Source organism: Chironomus tepperi, unplaced genomic scaffold (genome assembly GCF_022539635.2).
Source record: "Chironomus tepperi strain 1889 unplaced genomic scaffold, CSIRO-AGI_Ctep_v1 contig_74, whole genome shotgun sequence".
NCBI classification, from domain to species: Eukaryota; Metazoa; Arthropoda; class Insecta; order Diptera; family Chironomidae; genus Chironomus; species Chironomus tepperi.
In genome coordinates, this window is record NW_027226196.1 from 2027790 (window position 1) to 2045862 (window position 18073).

At 31.1% G+C, this 18073-nt stretch overlaps 1 protein-coding gene across 1 annotated transcript in view; it reads right to left on the bottom strand.

Moving 5' to 3' along the window:
• The window catches only part of sfl (N-deacetylase and N-sulfotransferase sfl), a 69909-nt gene extending 51942 nt beyond the window's left edge, over window positions 1-17967 (bottom strand). Inside the window, exon 1 of the mRNA XM_070653904.1 lies at window positions 17544-17967. The gene's annotated coding sequence lies outside the window, so the exon portion shown is untranslated. The remainder of the gene's footprint in view (window positions 1-17543) is intronic.
• Window positions 17968-18073: the final 106 nt, after the last annotated feature.

Below are 18073 nucleotides of genomic sequence, written 5' to 3' on the forward strand. Positions count from 1 at the left end.
TTTATCAATATCAGCGGCAAAAAATTTGATTTTCTTTTTAAATCCAGAAATTATTGGAAGTAAAATTTTTGTTTCGTTAACAAGATTTTTATTTAAATCATAATGATACACGCATCGATAGCCTTGAGCTCAACTGCTGCCGTAAATGTGTACGTAAGCATATCCTTTGCAGAGGTCTACAAAAAAAAATAAAGATTCTTGCTTGTAAGATTTTTTTTATGTCTTTACTTTATGATGATTTTTTGATCTTTATGCTTCAATATTTTCTGTTATTTTGGCTTGTAAAAAAAAGGGAGCTTCAAGTCATTGTAATTTGCTGATCATCTGTTTTGTCAGTCGTTTTTATGGAGATGAAGAAAAAGGACATGTAATTTTATGTATGTAAAGCATATATGAGCTTTTTTTTCTAAACAATTTGGATATGAGAAAGCTGGGTTGGATTTAACAATAGAATTTTTTTGGTTCTGGAATTCAGAACTTAATGAAGCAAAATTGGTTAGAAATTTTTTAAAATTTGTTCCTTTTTCTGGATTATGAAGTTATCTGTTAAGTTTTCCTGATGAGTGAATATTAGAAATTATGACTGGAATTTTTTGATCAACTTTAGGCATACCTTTGATAATATTTTATTAGGATAGCTTTTAGAAATGTCTTTGAGTCGATCAATTATGATTCATATCAAAAAATTGAATTTGTATCATTTTCTTTCGCAAAATTGCAAACAAAATGATTATAAAGCAACGATGCCACCTACATAGAAGATACAAGTGAACTACTCCTTACAAGAATCGCATTATCTCAATCCAATGGTTAAAATTGGTAATTTGAGACGGGTATGTCAATTTTTTTGCCAAAAATTTAATATTAAGGTTTAAAACGCCAATTTATGCTCTATTTTATAAAATTACTGAATATTGCCAATATTGCAACCCAAATAGCTCAAATTTGCTAATTTATCAAAAAATCCGAGCAGATTGTCGTTACTCTGATTTGGTACCAAATTCGGCACCTTGCCAGATTCACATCAGCTTGTTGCTTGATTTTGGATCAATTATCTTACTTCTGCTACTTGGACAACTCCATTCACGAGTCATGACGACCAAAAGTATTTTTTTTTTCAACTTTTTCACAACTTGTGTCTCTCAAGCTCATTCCCTAAACATTTCTTCTAAATCCCATCATTAATAAAACTCTTTAATTAATTTTAAAAGGAATTGTTCTCCATCCTATTTACAAAATTAATTTAAAAGAACATCCTTCTTCTAAACAGCAAGTAAAATTTCTTCGAAATTCAACAAGCTTATTGCTGATGAAATTTGATATTCTATTTTGCTTAAAATTAATTAGTGATGTAGCACTAATGGATACAATATCCATTTCCTTTCGTTACGCAGTAATACCTTTTACGAGCATCAGATATTATGCAAATCCAATTATGTTAATCCAAAAAACATTTTCACATCTCCTCATTGTCAATATAAAGTCTCTTTTTTTGATAACTTTTGAGTGTTTTAAAGTTCAAACCCTAAACATTTTAATTAATAAAAATTGCACGTACGTTTATCATCAATGAGAAAAACCCAATTCTAACCTCATGAATTTATTTATGTTGACAATGTCTTTTTTTTTCGGAAAAAAATATAAAATACAATAAAATTTAGATTAGTTCCGAAACTATGTTGTATGGTTTATGCTGTATCAAAAATATCTCATTTTTGGTATCGTATAAAATGTCATGCATTTAAAAAAAATCCTTTATCATATTATATGGCTTTTTTTTATCATCATCGTCATCATCATCATCAGCATCAGCATGAGTCTATAAGCTAAAACGTTTGACATTTTTCGGGGGGAAAAATAAATGAAATGATACAAATACCGTTCATCGTAGGGGATGCGAACGAGAGGTAAGAGGGATATTTGACATAATCTTCATATCTACATATGCATGCATGGTAGATACATACATGATATTTATGAAATAAACCTAAACTTTGAATAATGAAAAGCAGTAAAAAAGGAAGAGATGAGCAATTCCATTTTCAATATAAGGCTAAAAACTATCCACGAAAATCATAAAAGAGCCCCAAAGAACCACAAAATTTAACTCTATGAATTTTTCCCACACAAAAAAAGAGCGAGCGAGTTGTCGCTAAATTTATATTAAACTGAATCTCTATGACATGCACAAATACATGTCCATTAACATGAAAAAACATAAATTTCTAGAGCTAAATCTCAATTTTATGCTTTGAACAAAACAGAACAGCACTGATCCGAGTAAAGCATGGCTTGCATATTCATATTTGCAAGTTTTATTGAGATGATTTTAGATAATCGTAGCTTGATATTAAATTGGCAAGTGAAAGCCAGCATCAGGCGACTCCTGTGGGAGGTCATGGATCACAAGCGATCTGTACGACCAGCAAAGTAAGTAAGTAAGTAAGTAGCTAGATATTGAATGACTAGTTAGGATATATTGTATATATTGTATAAGTGGTGTAACCGGTTTGTAGGATGTCGAGATTTTGTATGGAAAAGTAGACTTAAGTCAACTCAACTCCATCAAAAATTTAGGGGTTTGAGCTTCACTTGGAACCCTCCTTACAGAATTTCCCTACAAAACTCTCAGATCTCAGATCTACTGACATACACAGCTCGGTTTATTCCAGTTGAAAACCAAGGGGGAGGAACTTAAAAATTTACCTGCATTTACATGCATTTACCTGCATTTACATGCATTTTCATGCATTTACATGCATTTACATGCATTTAAATGCATTCACATGCATTTATCTGCATTTTAATAAAACTGGATTTTTAACGGATATATTCATCCTAAAAACTTTTTGATAATGTTTCCAAGATTTTTTTACACTCTGGTAACTAAATGGAGCCGAAATTTGATTTTTTTTATGGTTTAACAACCTAGTGATTCAAAAAATGACAAAATTCGACTTTTCTGAAGAATTTTTTTCCTTTTATAAGAAAATTAGTTCGAAATTCGATTTTTAAGAGGAGTTTTTCACTGTAGATTAGGGTTGGATAAATATACGTTTATATGCGTACTTTATACAAAAAAATTTACGTATATGTATACTCAAAATCACAAAAACTGTTAAATGTATGTGATTTTGTCATTATTAAATATCATTTCTTTGTTTATAATGAGTCTAGATGTTCATAGATTAAAGAGTTGAGGATTCTGGATGTTATTTAGATTTATTATGCTCTATTTGTTCGCGCTGGATGTCACTGGATCTTAGTTTTTGTTCATAATAGTTCTAAAAGTGGCTGAGTCTTATTATTATTCTGAAAATTGTCTTTAAGTTTATTTATTGAAGGAAATAATGATCCAGGATGGTACTAGATCTTATAATCCCGATTAAATTGTTTGGTACAGATTTAAAATATTATCCAGCAACATTCAGTGCTACTATCCCTAACAGACAATGAGCATACTCCCCTAAATGAGCGTCAACATGATTATAATCATTCAATATTATAGAGAATGCACATTTTTGTTATCAAGCAAGGTCCATATCTGCTCGGGTATGTTTACATTTCAGTAACATCCAAAACAAGTTTACAATATATAAGATCCAGGTACATCCAAAATACTCAAATACATAACAGAATTGTCAGATAGATGCCTGTGAGTAGGTGGCTAGCTATTTCTTGTTATATTTTGACTTAGCCTAGGCATTTCCTTTAGAAAGGCAAACAAATTTGCCTAGGCAAAGGCACTGTATAGCCAAAGGCAATACTTTTTGTCTTTACATAGACTTGTTTATGATAAGTATGCCTATGCCTAAGCAAACCTAGCAAAGATTTGAGTAGATAAATAATGTTTTTTGTAGAAATGAGAAAAAATGATGTACCTAGATAAATACTATTACCTATGACTAGGCAGTGCCTTTGCCTAGGTATTGTTTTTGGCTAGTCAAACCTACAAGGAGGCAAATTTATTTTCCTTTCTAAAGGTAATATCTGTGATAGCGTTGTAGCCTAGCTTGACACGCTCCTTACAGAATTTACATTGATATATTCACACCGGGCCCTAAAAAGTATTTCAGGTACAAATACAAAATTTAAGAGATCAGGTTAAGCGGATAGGTTAAGCTTCGTTTGACTTGGCAATAAGGAAAACTAAGATACAAGATCTAGTGACATACACAGCTCGGAATTTTCCACCCATCTATAGGAAAATAATTCCAGTTGAAAACTATACGAGGATGCATTTACAAAAAACCTGAAATAAAAAAGGCTCTATGTACCCTTTCACCTATCTCACTCACTCGCTTCAGATTCAAATGAAAACATAAGCGATGTTTTTGTATGATTTCGCACAAAAAAAATAGGAAGAACAGCAAAACTATAAACGATTATGTTACGGACAAGTTTCACATTTGGTTTTATACGCAATACACACATATATCCAATATGAAATGGGTTTTTATTCCAGTTTTTCCTCCCTCACTTATGTTCAATGCTATAAATTTTCTACAAACAATAAAGCCTATATAACCATCAACCCGATACAATAGAATGATGATCATGGATATGTAAAGTTCTCCCACAGGTAACAAACGAGAGTAAATTTTTTATGAAACATTCACAATATTTCATCTTTTTTCCTCATTGGAAAAACATTTTCTTTTTTTTTTTTACGAGAGGAAAACTTTTCAATGCTTGAAACGAAACGGAAGGAAGCAACAAATCACATCAGTTGAAGAGCACTTCAGCAATTTTTTTTTACTCTCTCTACTTCTTTAGAATTATAGGGAAGAGAAAAAATGTCTCCGGTGCAAATGTGTACGTATGGTATGGGGTAAAGGGATAATAATATTGGATGTAGAATAGCAAAAAAAAAATGAAAGAAAAGCTTCACTTAAAATGCGATTTACTTTATGATGGGAAACACAAAGTTTTATTGCAAAAGACATCAGTGCTTGATGTGTTTTCTCATAATTTAACGTCACAGGAATTTCAAACAGCCAAGCACATTTGTGTGTGTGTGTGTGTTAGTGAGAAAATAATAATATCTAAAAAAGAAAGTCTTTTGTATGAACAATAGAAGCAAATTGAGGTTTTTGTGATATTAAGGATAATAAAAATGTGGATAAAAAAAAATAAAAGTTTCAGTTTGTTGTTTTGCTGATGAATAATGCAATATATGCTTTCACTGATGGATGGAATATATATTTTTTTTGCTTACTCTTTCACAGCTGCTTCTGTTATTGTAAATGCCTCGAAGGCTTCGAAAAGTAATTCTGTACAAATACAATACAGACTGCTTTTATTTCTCGCTATTTTGTGCTTATCAGTTGCAGTTTTATTGAGTTTTCAACAGCAGACAATAGCAATGGAATCAGATTCAAATAAAAAAAAACTTGAATTTTCAATTACAGTTTATGGTAGTTGGATGTGAACCAGATTATGGTGGCCTCAATATTTTTTACGAGATAATGAGAAAAATTTTAAAATTGGATGCTGAATTATTGATTTTTTTAGAAGTGATTTTTGAAGTGGTTTATTGTGAATATGAGGGTAAGGTAGGGTAAGGAATATGTAATTAGAAAATTTACCCCAAAACCCCTTTTGTGGACAATATTCTTCAATTTCTTAGGATTTTTCATAACATAAAATTCCAAAATTCACCCAAGCTTTAGCGTTTCATGCCCGAACAGACAAGGACCATGTCTGTTGATTGAATACACTCATGGGCACGCACGTCTACACCCTGCCCATGCTCCTGCCAAGAAGATTGAAGAAATTGACAACAAGCAACTGAGTTCGACTCCCATCGGGAGCTTCTCTCACCAGTCATGTACAAAATATATTATCAATTTGACAAGGGTTCATGTCATATCCAAAAATTGATATCATATGAGTTTCATACACAAAGTTTACTTTAATTCCTACTCGATAGCTGCTCTTTTAATTCCAACAAATGGCAAATTCTTCCATTCATACACCTTAGAGCGAATTGCGCCTCGATTCTCAGAACGAAAAGTATGTCACATTTACAACTCACAGATATTATTTATATATCCTCCTTAATACCCATCCAGCAATTACAGACAGTCATATTATACATGATACAATCCACACAGAGATGCTTTCATTTCTGCTATTTAGTTTTAAATGACATTTAAAATTGCCATCAATCATGGTGGAGCTTGAGAGACATGATACCAATGTCATGTAGATCCTCACGGAGTTTTAGCATTTTTTTTTTCAATTTCATTCTTACAGATATATCCTATGGTAACAAACGCATGCTCTTCTTTTTTCTCTCACTCTCGTATTTTTGTAGAATTAAAAAAAAAAGTCGTTTCTTTTGCAAATATAGAAGAATAAATCTTGAAGTGCTAAAGTTTGTTGAAGCACAAAGTGACGTACAAATAGTATTACAATCGTTTTCTATTCATTATTACTGATGACATGTTTTTATGGTAATGCTAATGGAATGAAGAAACTATTTGTTGTAAATATTAACGCAATTAAAATTACAGGGATGATGATGATGAAGCGTTGAGATTGCTTTTAAAATGAATCGACGAGAATGGAATGAGTAAAATCTATTATTAAGATTTAAAATGCTAGGGATGCTCAACTTTGTCAATGTCAACTGGGAGGAATCTCATTTGCCTTTTTTTCTGCTTTTCTCTTGCTGCTGCTTGCTTGCCTTTCTCAATTTATTAATGGATCTTAGGAGGGAATGTTGTACAGTTGACAAGATTTAATTTAGAAGCTCATCAGTTTAGTCTCGGTCATTTTGTTTGTTTGACATTTTTCTAATCTAAGATTTTCGGTATTTTAATTTAAATCTTTATTAAGAGGAAATTAAGAATTATTGTTCTTTGAGTTAGGATTTTTTGTGGAGCTTGTGAAATTTTTTGAGCTTAATTGGATGGTCAGGTTATTGGAATCGGTTAGTTTTTCGTTAGATATTGGTCTGTTCAAATTCTACCCGAGTTATAAAATTCTACAAACTGCATTTTTCATTGTAAAAATGTCAAGGAGCGTCAGGACAACTCCGCGTCTTACCGATGATGCAATGACTTTCGAGTGCCCTAGAGAACACGGTTTGTGGCTCGGGATAATGAATATTTGTATTAGGAAGTGAATTAATGCCTTGATTCATGTTCAATTGAGAATCATTCAGCTTATTACTCATTTTTTACCGTCAGACAGCCGTCTTTATGCCACTATAACACAATATTCTCGTTATTGTGGGTTTGGATAATCTACAAACTTAAAAACTAAATCCCGAACAACACAACTTAGTTCATATGGCACTGTTCAAAGCCTTATTGCCAGAAAAATGTAAAATTCCCTTTTAACTATTGTAAAGGCTGATTATAGTCCATTTTTTCAAATTTACCGATCCATCTTGTTCAGAATTCTAAATTTCACAATAAATAAACTGCAAAAAGCACCGTAACATAAATTAAAGTCAATCTACCTTTCGAAAAAAATTACAGAAATATTCAAAACCCCTAAAAATACCTCAAAATATACAAAACTAAATGTAAAAGCTTTAACAGGACTTTTAAACACACATGCAACCAGACTTACAATTAGTACATAATCAACAACAAACCAAAATTGCTGGTTTTACAATGAAAAAAATGTTGTAAATATCACAAAGTTTTTGTGAATTGTTTTGTATCTGAGAAGAATTCTTAATTAGACAACTTTTTAATTAAAAAGCTCTTTTTTTGCTGCCAAATATTGATTTTATACAGATGGAAAGTTCATGAATGGACAATAACTTTGATAATTTGATACTTTTTCTATGGACGTTATTTTCTACTTCAAGGTTATGTTCAACATTATGTGAACGTCGTGCATGCTTTTCTTTACTTTTATGTGAAAGTTTTATTGGATTTTCTTTAAAATTATTTGTAGACAAGATAATAAAAAATTCTCGACATCAAATAGCTTGAAACAAAAGAATTTATATCGACAATATTGTATCAAAATGTAGCAATTTTTTCCATCCTTAAATCAACAATCTAACGATGATACAAAATCCAATAAATAAATCAAGTCATTTAATAATGAATTCAAAGAAACTGTCAGTATTAATTTCTCATTTAAGACCTCATTAAAATTTCAGCACAGAGCGTAATTAAAACTAACCATTCATTATTTTTGATTGAACTTGTCAGCCTCAGTCGACAGAGACCCTTTTTAATTTTCAAAAAATACCTTTCAATTTGTTATGACATTTCACAGAACACTAATTGAATCTCTTTCTGACTTAAACTTTTTTTATGTGAATAATTTATTGAATTGATAAGTCCAACAGTAGTGGGGTAATTACTAACATATTAGTAGGTGTTGATTTAATTTTTTTTTAATTACCGTACACTATTCATTGATTTTAAGTGAATTTCCTGTCAAAGTAAAATGTATTAACTTTCAATATATGTGGGAAATTCTGCGTATTTTAATAATTATCAGAATTTTGAATCTATATTGTGTGACTCAGACTGTATCGAACATTTCTGGACATTTACATCGTAACATCGTTTCCGTTTGTACCAATTTATATTTAGTAAAAAATCAATATTCTGTAGATACATAGTGATAGTTTACATGCGAATGAATTTTGTTTCAATTAAGTACCTGATTTAAGAGAGATATGGTTGATTCAGATGAAGCAATTGAGTATATTCACATTGTTAGGGGTTTGAAGCTACTAACTCGAGTGAACAAAAAAATGATTTACCATACTGCATCAGGAATCAAGCATGGTGTCTGATTCAATTCAAATTCAGGAGCCAAGTCAAAATCACGCCAGCCTGATGTGGGATTTTGGACCGATATGCTGACTTGTGCAACTCGAGCTGATTAATGAGAGTTAATGTCTGGTTTCCAAATATTATTCTCGACTAGAGATTTTCTTTACAAAATTCTTGTTATAGTTGACTCGACACCTATTTTGTCAAGTCAGTGAGTAATTGAGGTCTACAACGCAAGTATCACGCTCATAGATTAGTAATGTGCCTGAGTTTTTAATGCTAAGACTGAATCAAATATTTTAAACCTACTTGTAACAAATCAACCGTTAATTTATGACAGATTTACGTCCAATTATATGAAACTGTGTAATATTTTATATGAGACCCCAGGGGACCCTTCGTGTGGCTTTTATTATCCACATTTTTATTATCCCTAATATTAAAAGCCCAATAATAGTTGCCATTCGAATACGAAATAACAAAATATAGAAATTTTTAAAAAATCACCCTAAAAAACAGCACAAATAATTAAAGACATTTCCGATAAGATATGATAAAATAAGAAAAAGGTAAAATTTCACTTTAAAAACCTTATCAGAAACAATGATTGAAAGTGTTTTTTTAAAAACAGAAATGATATTATTTTGGGTTCACACACAAAAAGTTTTCCTGATATCTGTAGTCAATATAAAATAATAGATTTAGCACCCCAACCACAGCCTCAAGTTATAATTATAGTCACAGAAACAAGAAATAATTTTTTGAAATGAAAAAAGCACTAAATATAGCTTTTTTGTTGCCATAATTGAAAGGGTATGAATACGGTCGTATAAATATTTCATAAAATGGCTTTAGGAGTGTCACTTTGTTCAGCCTACGGAATCTATGTATATCTTTGCCTTAACCAATGTTTTTTTGGTTATCTCACACATTTTTTTGTGAAAAATATTTACTTGAATTTTTTTCCGAGGGGGTCTTTAAAAAGAATTTTTCAAGTGGAAAATGTTATCAAAGAAAATCTTGTTGTTTACAAGAATTTTTCCTTTTCCCAACTGCCCATCACAAAGCAATTTTCATCTCCCAACAAGTCCAATTTACATTCCATTCTTATCATCGAATTCAAAGTCATGATCCCTTTGATCAAACAGCAAAATAATGTTTCGCAGAGCTAGAAACTCAAACACGTTGCTCAAATATCACAAGAACATATTGTGTAAACAAAAGTAATAGAGTTTTGTGTATGAGTAAGAGAGAACAGTAAAGTAAACAACGACGAATGACGACAAAAGTATATTCAAGCTAGTTAACAAATGATGGACGATTTTATAATCTCATTTGAATGATTTTTTTTTTTTTATATTTCTTCTTATTCTCTGCTCTTTTTTGTGCTTAGTTCTCCTTTTAAGAATGACAACGAAGAGAAATAAAAAAAAAGATTCTTCTTTGTCATTCGCCTGTTGGTGTGAAAATGATGTCAAGATATGCTTAATCTTTTACCAAGCATCATACAATAAATTATATTACTTAGAGCACCTCCCGAACTGCATATGTTAATTTATGAATATTTTATTGACTTAATTTGTCATTTTAACATGCTTAAAATATCAAAAGTAATTTAACAAATGATGCTACTTGGCGTCTGCTTTTGGGGATTTTAAGAAGCTTGTTAAGAGAAGTTTTTGAATGAAAATTTTTAATTTTATTCTTGATGACATTTTGGGTGTTTTAATAAGAATGACGAGAATTGATCATCAGATGGGTCCTTCAGGTATCAAATATTAAGCATTTCTTGACTAAATTGGTCTAAATCATTCTATATATTATTGAAAAAGGGTAATAATAGGTCCAGTTAAACCAGTGTTTGACCTTTTATCTTTGAACCACATCTAAATGGTAATAATTGACAAACCGCAAACGCCATTTCAAGAATATTTGATGACACACTGGTGTGGCGTGACAGTCAGGTTGTCCACCATGAATTAGACCTTGGACCAATCGCGAATATATTCTATATAATTAAGAAACCAAGGAGTGATTTAACTGCAATTGAGGGCTGAATTGAGTTGGTTTTGCCTAAAAACCCCTAACAAAATGAAGAAATTTTTTCAAAAAAGAAAGGTTTTCCACCCTCCAGACCCCGTACTTTGCTCTGTTTATGCCCTTGAACACAGACACTAACTGCATTCTTGCTCTGCTAGTGTACTGTGACTGCAAGTGACCATCTGCACTCACATTGCTTCACGAATCTGTTGCAAAAGCTTTATTCTTCAAACTCTCAATAAAAAGTTTCCAAATCGCTCATCCCTCCATATTTTACTGCACAGTGACAGTTAAAGCAGTGACTTTTTTCTGTAGAAGTAAATTTAGAATTTCTTTTGTAATGAAAAGTTATTTTAAAACTTTTTTAGGTCAAAAAAATGGCGGGAAAATTTACTGAATAAAGAAAGTACTTAAGATGCTCGCAATTTGTTGATAAAAATTTATTTTGTGACACCAAAAAGATGCCATTGACTTGAAAAATTCTTGAAGTCATCAAGAAAAATCTTTGCAATCATTTTCAAAACACATAAATTTCGTTTAAAATTTTCAAATATCTTTTCTCATTTCGATTTATACTTTTTGTTGTTATTGTATTTTTGTGCTTATTTGTTGCTATTTTATTTCTTCTTTGTTGAAGCCAACGGGCGACAGTTATCGGCGAGAATGAAACAGAATTTGGAATGAGAATAAGAATATGTAGAAGAGGATGAAGTGGATAAAGATGAAGTTGAATAACATAAATTATAGCACATTGAGTGGACAGAGTACTAAAAAGCAACAACAAACACTTGAAAAAATTTGTAAGCAGAGCATCCAAAGGAAAAGAATATATCCATCCCCAAATCTAAAAAGAGATGAGATGCGATGAACATTACATCATGAGCATTAAATTAGAAAGAAAACGAGAAGGAATAAAAAAAAAATACAGAAGATAGGGAATTTAGTGAGATATTTATTGCATTAAGAGTCATAAATAAAATATTTAATGGACATTAGAAGGATGTTCTTGGCTCTCACTTCATTTCATCATATGAAGATGTATGCAAATTTTCATACTGTTTTATTTTGAGTTTTGCATGTGATCCCGAGTGACACAAATGAAGAAGGGTCCGGCATGGAGCTTTTAAGGCTCCGCAAAGCCTTTTTTAATAGTTCCAAATTGATACCATCTCCGTTTATGAGTGCCATGGACGTCATATGGCTATATGGTCATTTGGTATCAGTAAAAGAGGTTTGAGAGAGCCTAAAATGCTCCAAAGTTGAGCATTCTTCATTTGTGTCACTCGGAAGTTCTATATACATAAGATTCATTTCCATGTATGAATGAAATTTAATTCCGCTTTTTTTTGAGAATAAGAATCAGTAATTAATGGAATTTCATTTGTGCAAACAATCTCGCGAGTTTATTTTTACTTTTAACATTTTCATTCTTCCGTTTCGAGTAGCAAGAGCAAAATTTTAAAGAGGATTTGTAAGAGGATCTATTTATATGTTAAATTATATCTCAATTTTTATAACCATTCCCATAACAGATGTTTTGTAAAGCATGTGTGAATGTACACATGTATGGGGATGTAGACAGTCATATATATACATTCCTCATGAAATGAAGACGGATTTGTTAACATTCGTCGACTGCCGCCAATCATCTCTTAAACGATGGAATGTAAGGAACGATGAACTTATTTCTTTTTTTTTATCAATCTTTTTCAGACACAGTCAATGGAATTCTCTTTTGAACTGATGTCGCGAATGATTGTAGAATGGAATAAAAGTCTGATTGGTAGTTAAAATTACTTCATTTTGGCACAACTTTTTTTCGTCTTTAGAATTCTTTTGTTTAAAATTTTTACGTTTCATGGAATTTCCAATCTGATTGATCAAATTACTTCATTTTATTGTGTCTTTTGGTTGCTATTTTTGGGTTTGAAGATGGTAAAGGGAAGTTGTGGGTTTATGATTGTAATGAGTGCATTTTGTGAATTTTTTGGGGTATTTGTGCTTCATGATTGAATTGCAGCTAATTATTAAGGAGAACAAATAGATTTTAGGAGCAATTATCTTCATTCAACTAATTTATTGCATAAAGTATTCAAGAATCTCGACCACTTTTCACTATAGATGCTAGGAAAGCTACAGTAGCCTTGTAGTCTATTGACTATCTCAAATAGACTTCCTTAAGCTGGTGTTTGACCCAGAATTGCCACAAAAATCTAAATCAGCTCAAGTTCAGCGCAAATATTAATTTAATTTCAAATTTTCAAGCTTTTTGTCAAGGATTTACACAAAAGCCATTAACAAAGCACTTCACAGCTTTATCAATTAACATAATAATCATCAAAACAGCTTCCAAAGAACGAGCATCCCAAAACAATTCAAAAACAGTAATTTTCCTTCCAGTCCTGTCTCTATCGTTTTACACAATTTCCAAGAAAACAAAAATCTTGGCTCTTCAACAAGCTACATTTGTTAACATCCTTCCTGCCCTTTTTTGTTGGGAGTGATAATCGAGAGCATGTACAACAGTTGTTCTCTCCATCATCCCAAATTCTTGAAAATATTTCAATTGTATACAAGACATGTTGCTCTATATTTTAAAAAAATATCAGAATTACAGGACTTTTTCATCCATTTGCTCTCATATTTGTATACAAAATGATTTGGGAAAGGCAACATCCGATTACTTAAAAAACTGACCGGATATCCGAAAAATATCTTTTTAATCTTTTTTCATTTCTAAGGAAATGCTCAACAACGAAGAAAACGTCAAAGTTGAAAATATATTATCGGTAAAATCACTTGTCAATCAGTAAATAGTTAAGTCTATTATTTTTTCAAAAAAATACTTTTTAGGTTAAACTTTATGCTACCCATTTGGATTTTCTCACATCCAAATGTTTAGTTATAGCTGTCATTTATGTGTCAGAAAAAGTTTTGAAATTTGAAAAATCATTTCAGCACTAAATTTACTGCTTGGTTATTGGTACATATTAATGTTCTGACTCATGGAATGTTTAGATTATTTTGGCATCATGAGTAGAGTATGGTTCTAGATGATTAAGTAAATATTTAGTGGGCTTGAGAGCAATGTGAATTTTGTAATGTGAGAATGAAATTTTCTAGGTCATTAGAACTTAAGTGTGTTGTTTTTTCATGCTTGTAAGGCAGTTATGCTGCTGGTATCTGGTTAGTATTCGTGGTTATGCTGGAAATCTTTGTAAGTTGAGTTTAATTGAGCTCTAGATTGCATGGATTTTGAGATCCTGAGCTATACACGGCTCTATTTGCAGGTATGAAGACCGACAAGCTTAGAGTCGACTTCAAATTCAGACAAAGACCCAATTAAGTGCCATTCTCACTTGAGTTGCTCGGTAAGACTGTCTGTTAACATTAAACTTCCAATCGACATTATAAACTGAAGCAAAATTATGACATATCAGAAACTAGAGCACGTAGATAAAATAAATTCATCATACATTATAATATTACCTTCAAAGCTATATAAATCTTCAATAATTCTACTCAATAGTAGAAAATCTCAAGTACTGTTCATGAAAATGTCAAGTGTATTGATGCATTACATGAGTGTAATATATCTTGCCAATTTTCAACCTTTTTAAGTATGTGGGATATGAAGCAGCATATTCACAAACTTTAGTTCAATAAACGATCTGAATTTCCATGGATATTTTACTTATTTTTTTTTAAAATAAATCATCAGCTCCTTAACATCCAACTCAACAAACGACACAATTTGTATATTCAGATATGAATGAAAACCCATGCCAATAAATCAATTGAAGGTAGTGCCTACGGTAAAGACTTAAAAGCATTAACATCACCTTTACTTTGCCCCTTTTTAAATTCAATTTATTTACTTAGATATTTTTATCGACGCCTTATTGGATGTCGTTATAATGCCTATGTATTATTTCTATTATCTTTTCGTGGAAGTAATAAATAAACATCGATATGTTTTTTGTATGACTTCAATTATAAACTTGATAATGTTTTTCTTTCTTTTTACTACTCTTATATAGACTACTCATGAATAATTCCTTATGAAGACAAATGGGGTAAAAGGAAATAAACAGAAATTGTTATATATTATGTGCTGTTACACAAATAAAAGCACAATGAAATCGAATCAATCAATATGCTTTTTCGATAGCCAAACGGAAAGGAAAGTATAAGATTCTACGGATATTGTGCAATTGAACGAGGAATAAATTATTGGATGGAATGAAGGAGGAAAGAAAACAAATTGTCATAAATTTCAGTTATATTTTTAGTGGAGTTTTTTAGTTTTTGAAATATTGTTTTATGGTCTGAATTTAGTTTGGTGGTTTGATGATACAAATTGGACTGTGGAACGCCTTATTGCAACTATCAGTCCTTTTAATATTGTTGAATTACTCGCTTTCAATAACAAGGAACTCTAACGAAGATTATACTCTCGAAAGCTTGCTCTACTTAAATATTCTGGCTGATTCTACTATAATACACTATAAACATTCTATAAGGATCAAAACATAAAAAAAGCAAATTATATTGTCATTAGACCAGCTTGACTCTGGGATGCAATTGAATTCGATTAAAATTAGACACCTGACTCACACCAACCTAAAAACAATATTTTCCATCCATTCTACACCATTTTTCTTTTAAGATTAAACGCTAAAACACAATTTTGAAAACTAAACAATTTTCCCTTCAATGCACCACAGCCTCATTCAACATAACATGCTATATTAAAGCCTACAGCATGATAATTCATAATCATCGTCATCAACACTGTCTTCACGTTTTCATTTGCAGCTGAGAAAAAAATATTGATGTTGACAAATATCAGGCAGTGTGGGGTTTCAATCTTGTAAATGAGGTGGAATTTTTTTATGGGGAAGTTTGTCAATTTATTGGAGTGTTTTGTGTGCAGGATGTCCATATGTTTGGTGTTTTCGAAATACAGAGTTCGAGGTTGAAAGTTTTGTGAGGAAAAATTGACTAGGTTCCTTCTGAAATACTAGTCGACTTCATGCTCTGTAAAAGTACCAAATTACATTAATCTATCAAGAACTAGATCTTAGTTTACAATTTTCATCATTTTAAGGACTTTCTTTGTTACTTAAGAAGTAAAACATGCTTTGATAATGCAGAAATATCAGCACGGCACTACGATCTCATTGCCTGTCAAGGTTAAGGATAGCCGAGTCTCTTTGGCTAGATCGTTTTCTCTTGCCCAACTGAACATCCATTCAATGCAAATATTCCCAAAATAGTCAAATGTCCCACACACTAACCCAATTTCAAATGACACACAAAACGACAAGAATCAGATAGACATCCAAAATCATCTGCATGCAATTTAAGCTCCGTAAAAAAATAAAAATCAATCATGATTTTTCACAATTATTGACAGGTTTTAGAAAGAAGTTACACCCACATGATAAATACATAAAAAATTTGTTTTTTATTAGTCTGTCAATACACAGCACAGTACTCAATCATCGTCACCATAATTCTTCTTTCATTTTGTTTCAGCATATGTAGCTTTAGCACTTTACCTATGTGCACATAAATGTACATGGAATTACCCGTGAAAAAAGTGAGAGAATGCTTAAATTGAATCGGTAAATTGCTATCTTTTATCATTTTCCACCCTCACACACGATGGTTGACTTTGATGCTTGATATATGTACAGAAATAACAGTAAAAAAATGTAAAGTGCTTGACACACACACGAATTATTATTTTTTGCTATACTTTGCCTTTTAGCCTGTAACTTTAACATTTATATCCCCATTCTCTTTTTAAAAGTAATAAAAGCTTCATTGGTATTTACAAAGAGATTGAAATGATTGATTTATTTGCATATTTTTGTCAATAAAATGTTTTTTTTCCCCTTCTTCCTTTTCTTTTTTTTAAATGGAATCAATTGGATATTCTTTTTTTTTTGGTGGCATAAACGATTTTTTTGCGTGAATATGTGTGCGCTTTTTTTGTACGTGTTTCCTTATCAACCAAGCCGAAAAACTACGCAACATAGCAATGACAACAATGGGTAATATTTCATATTGTTAAAATTGCTATTTTGTCATAGTTCTGCAAGACAGTAACAGTAAGTCAGAGGCAATAATAATCTTATAAAATCTATGGAATTGGAATTGGAGTCAAACAATGGGCAAAAAATCTTTTTTATTATTTCTGTTGCTTGTTCTCTCCTGTTCTGAAATGTTTTTTAGGCATTTCTTACGCATTCCCTTGCTTCTTCTTTAATTCTTATGTTACTTCTTCTTCTTCCCACATCACAGACCTTCTTCTTTCATATCTGTTGTGTTATGTTACGAATAATATGATGAAGAAGAAGAGGATGAAGAAAAATAATAATATACAAACTATACACACTCTGCTCTGCTCTCCTCTGTGCTGTTGTTCGCAGCGATTTTTTTATTTTTTTATTTTTTTTTTCGATCATAAGACATGAAAACATAAAATATATATATAAAATCTTGTGTGCCCACGCGAAAAATAAATGAATGTTTCTAATGGATCGTTCAATTTAAATAATAACAATAAAAAGAAAATTTCACCTGGATTGGAGATCCACACATGAAATTTAAAAAGGATATTATGACAATTTAGAAGTTAATTTTGTCATTTTTGACTTGACGATTGCGATTGTTTTGTGCGAAATATTATTTGTTGATGAAAGAAAATTGGGAAAAAAAATTCGGCAAATAACTTACGGTATTAATAGCTGTTATTCTTAATATATCATGCACTGATCACTGTCACTGACTTATGATAATCCTATTTGATGTTATTTTATTCCTTATTTTTAATTTTCCAATTCTTAGAATTTTTCTCTTCGTTCTGCTTCCTTCCGAACACTTCACATACAAAAACTTTACTCTCAATATTTTTTTTTTCTTCTCTTTTTTTTCCTTTTGATAAATAGAAACAAATGATTTATTTTCAATTATTTTAGCACTTTGCACAATGTTATCAATGTGTTATTATTTTTAATCTCTTTATTATCACGTTATTTCACTTTGTAGTTTCTTTAATTGATTAAATAGCACTTCATTCCGCGAATAAAACTGATATAATGAGACATCAAGGAAGAAAGTTTTATTTCGATTATTCTGTCTTGGTGTGCATGCGACTGAATTTTGTCATGCGTGGGAAATGAGACTTGTTTTTTTAACGGCAGGTTGTAGGTGGACAAAATGATCAATTTTATGCCATTTTAATGATAATTTAAGTTTTATTGGGT